Source organism: Peromyscus californicus, unplaced genomic scaffold (genome assembly GCF_007827085.1).
Source record: "Peromyscus californicus insignis strain IS unplaced genomic scaffold, ASM782708v3 Scaffold_14__1_contigs__length_90479793_seg_2, whole genome shotgun sequence".
Classification (NCBI taxonomy): Eukaryota; Metazoa; Chordata; class Mammalia; order Rodentia; family Cricetidae; genus Peromyscus; species Peromyscus californicus.
Window position 1 is genome coordinate 35,127,461 of NW_026294436.1, and position 6,503 is coordinate 35,133,963.

At 39.3% G+C, this 6,503-nt stretch overlaps 1 pseudogene; it reads right to left on the bottom strand.

Moving 5' to 3' along the window:
- Nucleotides 1-422: 422 nt before the first annotated feature.
- LOC128110245 (uncharacterized) lies at nucleotides 423-523 on the bottom strand (annotated as a pseudogene).
- Between the last annotated feature and the right edge of the window lie 5,980 nt (nucleotides 524-6,503).

Below are 6,503 nucleotides of genomic sequence, written 5' to 3' on the forward strand. Positions count from 1 at the left end.
TTATTGATTGTATAAAAATAAAATAATAATATTTTAATTAAAATGCATAAAAAATAATTAAAAATCATCTGGGGAAATGTAGCGTCTTTTAAGTTGCTAAGAAAACACAGCAATGTCAAATGAGACACAAACTGCTACCTAAAGATAGTTCATAGACTGAACATTAGGTTCTAGAACATTCCTTTAGATAATGTCATAGCTGTATAGGATAGAAGTGTCTGTGTCTTCTGGAAGAAAAGCATTACAATGCACAATAAACTTAGAATAAATATGTAGTTTATATAAAAACAGTTAACTCGGTGCTGAAGTCTGAGAAGTTCTATCATGCCCAGCAGGTACACAAGTCACATTAGTAAGTGATTGTGACTTTTAAGAAATATAAAATATTATTTTGTCCTCAGTGTAAGTACATTATGATTTTTTAAAGTATGGAATATTTCACAAATTAGCATGTCATCCTTGTACGGGGTCCATGATAATCTCTGTATCATTGTGGTTCTAGTATGTGCTGCCAAAGTGGAGACATTTCTTTTTAAAATGGCAGCAAGAAGAGAACATTGTCTGTCTCTGTCCTTCTTTTACATGCACTAGTAATAGCATTTGTTGATAACCATAAGCACTATGAAGTTACTGAGTCTTGCATCCTTCATGTTATGGACTATAGACATTTGCACACATGTTTTATCAGGTGACCAGTATTAAATGTCCCAAATAGCAGGAGCTGGGTATTCAACAACTCTTCAGGGATAGTGCATCTGGCTTACAGAGAAGCCAGTGTATGTTAAGAAGAATACAGTATTAGAATGTCAGTCCTAATTATGAACTAGTATGCATGTCTGTTTAAAGAAATGGCAAGCCATTTTTTAAGAATATTATGAATTACATTATGCCCTGCATTGAGATTTCATGGCCCACCACACATCAACCATGCTTTTCTTCAATTTCCTTACTTCCCATATCCTTCTGATACTAACAAATCAAATGAAAACCTGATAGCTGGACACACACAAAACTCCCTGCCTCCTTTTTCTCTCCTATCCTCCACAGAAAACAACTGTTCTTAGAAATCAGACCACTCTCTTCAGTTACCTGCTCTTGAATCTCAGGCAGAGATCCCACCCTCCTCCACCTCAGAGACCAAAGGAAAGTCATCACACGGGAGCCCCTCAGACCCCGCGGAGGCACATGTGGACACTGCTCTGGTTTCTTTGGCTATTTCGCCTATGATATTATCTACTGCTTTCTTCCCCATGTCAAATAACTTGTAGTGTCCTTCCAGCCCCCTTTTTAATGGATACTTCCCATTCATAAACAATCAGAAATCTTCCTGGATATATTTAAAATCCTTTCCTGATTCTGATCTTACTCCTTCTTAGCAATCACATACCAAAATGAACTCTTCATTCTCACTGTCAATGCATGCATACCTTGCCCAAAACGTTTCCCATTTACTCCACTCTGTGTCTGCCCCTTGCTCCAGTGAAATGACTTTCAGGAAATTTCACTGGTCACTGTTACTTCAGTACACACAGCCAACTCACTTTATCATCTTTCTCCCTGAACTATAAGAGAGCGGGGTAGAGCTTCAAAGTCAGAGTATCTTAGTTCAGATCAAGACTTCAGGACTACTAGCTGTGTGGTTCTAGACAGCGTTGTTAATCTCCTGCTATTGGACTTTATGTGCGATGTGAACACTATAAAGGACTTACACAATAGAGTTGTGTTGGAGAGCAAATTAGAGAGATGATTTCTCATGCAGCACAGAATACATGTTGAATAAATGTTCATTTGGTTTATAATCTCCTTCCTCAATGAAAACAAGCCTCGGGCAATTCGGGCAATTATTCACATTATATAACTGATAAAAGTGGAATCCTGATAGCCTTTTATTTTAAACTATCTTTTCAAGGATTTTTAAACAGTGTTTTTCTTAGAAGTGGGAGATTCCTTCAAGACAGATGATATAGTAATTGCTGAACACTAAAATAAAGGTAATATTTCCTCCCAGGGAAATTGGACAACTTTGGTGGGAAATGCCTGGATAGGGGTGGGAAACATGCTCAGCAGCTAAAAGTACTTGTTGTTCTTGGAGAGGACCCGGGTTTGATACCCACCACACATAAGGCACTCACAATCATCTCTAACTTTGTTCCAGAGGATCTGACACCCTCTTCTGGCCTCCACAACCAGGCACACATGCAGCACAGTGCACATACACACATGCAGGCAAAATACCCTGAACTCATAAATAAAAATGTTAGAAATAAAATAAAACACCGGGGATCCTCAGCTCTGACGTCAAGAGCTGGGATATGAACTCACTGTGAGCAGCATTTACCAAGAGCCAAATTTCACAGCCCCAGTTCAGTGTGGACCTGCTCAAGGCACACATCCCTACAGTCCACTGGCTCTACCTCAAGAATCACAATCCTACTCTCAGAATCCTTGAATCCACAACCCTCCACCTTGTCAGCTCGCAGGAAGGGAAAGTCTTTGATCTTTCGGCTCTGAAAACTGGACACAGCATCCATGGTGGAACACTTTTGCCACTGCCTTATCTTTCCCATTTAACTCCTATGGCGTCTGCATGGTAGCATTTCAGAGTACTGACTCTCTTTATCCTTCCTTATTCCACACACTCTCCTCACAATGCTGAGGTCTGACCCCAAAGGTTCTCTTTCTGCTTGGCTTCAGCTATCAATGCAAAGACAAATCTAAACTGTCCAAGCCCTAGATCTTTCCCAAATGATAAAAATACATGCCTAGCTAAGTGCTCATATGACTATCTCCCAGAGGTTCCCAAATTCAGCATCCTGAACACGAAACTTTCTATTGAAGACTTGTTCCTGCTTTAGAATCTGTCTTCTGTCCAGGTGTCCGAGCTCTCTCTTCTCTTACTGTGGTTGTCACAGTAAGGTGACTCCTCACTCACCTCACGATCGGCCCCTATTTGTTACTTTCCTCAGCATTGTGAGAGAACAACTGATAAAACTCACTTAAGGAATAAAGGGTTTTATTTGACTTGCAGTTTTAGAGTACCATCTACTTTGAGGCATAGTGTGAGGCTGGAGTGTGAGGCAACTGGTCACATTGTATCACAGGAAACAGATAAAATCTGTACTTAACCTGTTTTCTCCTTTATTCAGACTAGGTCCCCAGCCTGCAGAATGATACTGCCCACATTCAGGATGGCTATTCCTTCCTCAGTTTGGATTTCTCTGGAAGCACCCTTATAGGCACACTCAGAGATTTGTCTCCTATGCTATTCTCAATCCAGTCACAATGAGAAGCAAGATTCACCATCATGGCCACCAAATCCATTACATCCCCAAGGAGATTCCCCATACAATTGCTTCTCACTGTTGATACCAATGTACCCACCAACAATGGTTACAGACTCCTCAACTGCCTCCTTCGATTCTTTCTTTCTCTGATTTATCACACTGAAATAAAGAAACAAAGAAGAATTCTTTAGATTTTAAGTATTGTTTAAAACACATCGAAATGACTAACCATTGGCTTTCTGTCAAAGTCCAGTCTCTCAAATTGGTTTGCGGAGCCTGCATCCATATCCATCACTCATGGGTCTTCTTTGGGTATTTCCTTCCTGAGGCATACTGGACTCTGCTTCCAACGTTCTGTTACTCCATGAGATGTTTCCACTGTTCCTCACTAGAATTGCCGTGTCTCCAATATGTCATTAGACAATCTGTTTTTACATCTTCTTATCCACTAAAACGAGAATCTGAAAATGGAAGAATTGCTAATTACTTCAGCATTTAACTGTGTGCTATGATGATAAATCTAAAAAGCAATCAATGCTTTAACACTGTTATGAAAGCAAAATGTCTGCCATGATGACTTTCATCTCATTCTAAGGGAAAAATAGGAGTTGGTTATTAAGGCAAATATTCAGGCAATCAAAAAGTCTTTCATCAATGTAATAAGATCTCCTGGTCACACCGATATGTGTCTGAAATCATAGTAGTCCAATGTCAAATATACAAAAGAACTAGGTAATGTTGATAGCAATATTATTTTAAAAGATATAGTTGATTTTACTTCTAAGTATGACAGAGTATACAACTAGCCCATAGTAAGAAAACAAACTCCTCCAGAAACAAGAAACTGCTCTTCGAAGACATCAAAGAATAGTGAAAGACAGCTAAAATTTCCAAGGAAAAAAAAACATTCATGCCAAAGAACTAGAATTTCTCCAGAGATTTTAACTTAATGTCTAAGGGTGTTAAACAGGTCCATTTTCTCTGCCAAATAAAGAAGAAGAAGAAAAAGAAAAGGATAATTTTTGATTGTAGCAGAGAAAATCCCTGACACAGCAGATATAAATGATAAAGAAAATCTACTTTTATTAAAGATGAGAATGTAACACACACAGAGAGAGAGAGAGAGAGAGAGAGAGAGAGAGAGAGAGAGAGAGAGAGAGAGCAAGGCACACAGAAAGCAGACCTCTGAGAAGCAGAGAGGGGCTCAGGAAGTCAATGTTCATCTTATCCTGGGTGACTGGGGGATGTAAGGCTCTTGGGTGGGCTAGAATTAGGTCTTCTATCCTTAATTTAGGATTGGTCACTTTAAACAACAAAAAGGAAATTGTTAGGCCCACATTTCTGGCAAATCTATCCCAGCCCAGCATTGAACGTCTTACTTTTATGGAACACATTAAGTAGTCTTAAATATATGTTTTCCTGTGGGTATTGTACAATTATATTAAAGTTTAAACTTGGATTCTTCAATATCTGTTAGTCTGTATGTATTTATATTTATTTCCCTAATTTAGGGCCATATAGTTTACTTCTTGTCTATTTTGTAATTTTTTTTCTGGATGGTGGATGTGATATGCTGATAATTTTACACTCTCCAGGTCACATTCTGTTGCTCAGGGGGAGACTTGATTTGTATTTGCCAGGCATAATTGACCATTCAGGGTATTTTGTGCTTGCCATTTTCTTGGTGTCTAGCCCATTAGGGCTCTTCAGTACAGGTCTAGGTCATCCTTTCTGTCACCTCTCAATCAGGGGATCTTAAAGGCCTTATTCAATGCTGAGAAGTTGCCAATTTTCCTGTTTGACATTTTGGTCTCTTAAAGTTCTTTTCTGCTTCACTTCTCAGAAACTGCCCATTTATAAATGAAATTTAGGAAATGATAACTGTTTCCAGAAGCAATTTCATCCTGCTTTTAGGTTACACTTATTTGTGGTTCTCTTTTGCTTCAGCATCTTGGATCCTTGCTAGTCAGTCACTTCTTTTTCTCTCAGGTCTGAGAGATGGTTGCACACCAAGACACCGTTCTTTATGGGTATGCACCAATAACTAGCACTGAAAAGTAACAACAAAGCACTAGAAATTAGGCAGATTCCTGATAGACAGGATGATAGGAAAAGGGGCCACAAATAGATGATAAAGATGACAAACATCTTGCTTTATCTTCACCCTACAGACTTGACACACAGGCCCTGCACCTTCAGAGAAAGACCTGGGAGGCCTTTTTTTTCTGCCAGTAGCCTTCCCTGTCAACAGATCTTCCAAGGATTCCAAGGACTAATGAAATAGTCAATCTCACTGTTCAGTACCATTGATAGAAGGAATCATATGCTTTGATGGTTCATCTTTGACAGGATCTGTCCATCTAGGAAACAAAGCTCTGGGCATGCTTATGAAGAACTAAGTCAAGTTAGCCTCTGCTTATGTGTAGGGGATTATCTTCATTAGACTAATGTGGGTGGGAAGACCTTCCCACTGTGGCTAGCACATTCCCTGGGTTGGGATCTTGGACTGCACAAAAAGGAGAAAGCAGACTATGGACAAGCTTTCACTTATCATTATTTGCTTTTTGACTGCAGATACAATGTGACCAGCAGTCCCTAATTCCTGCTGCTGGGATGGCCCAGTTGTGATAAGCTATATATAGCCTTGAAGTTTAAGTCAAGACAAACCCTTCCTGCCTAAATTGCTCTTGTCTGTGTATAGTATCACATCAACAAGAAAAGAGTTTAAAACATATGTCTTAACAACTGAGTGAGACCATACCTCAAAATAAAAAACAAAGAAAGAAACAGCAGTAGGGGATATTTAGCATATAGCTCAGTAGTGGAACAATTGCCTAACAGCTCTATGACTCAAAAATCATAGGAGGAACAATAATGAGATATAAAAATTAAGTATATGAGTTTCAAGGAGGGCGATTACAAGAAAACTAAATTTTTAAAAATGTGTACATCATTCCAGGTGGTGGTATCACAAGCCTCTGATCCCAGCACTTGGGAAGGCAGAGGCAGGCAAATTTCTGAGTTCAAGGCCAGGCTGGGCTACAGAGTAAGTTTCACGACATCCAGGGCTACACAGAGAAATCTTATCTGGAAAAACAAAACAAAACAAAACAAAGTGTTCAGCATTTGAACAAGTACTTGACTTCCAGCTATGGGAAGCAGTTTACTGTGACTAGCAATGTTCTTCATGGTGAGAAGCTTACTCTGTGACCTCATTGC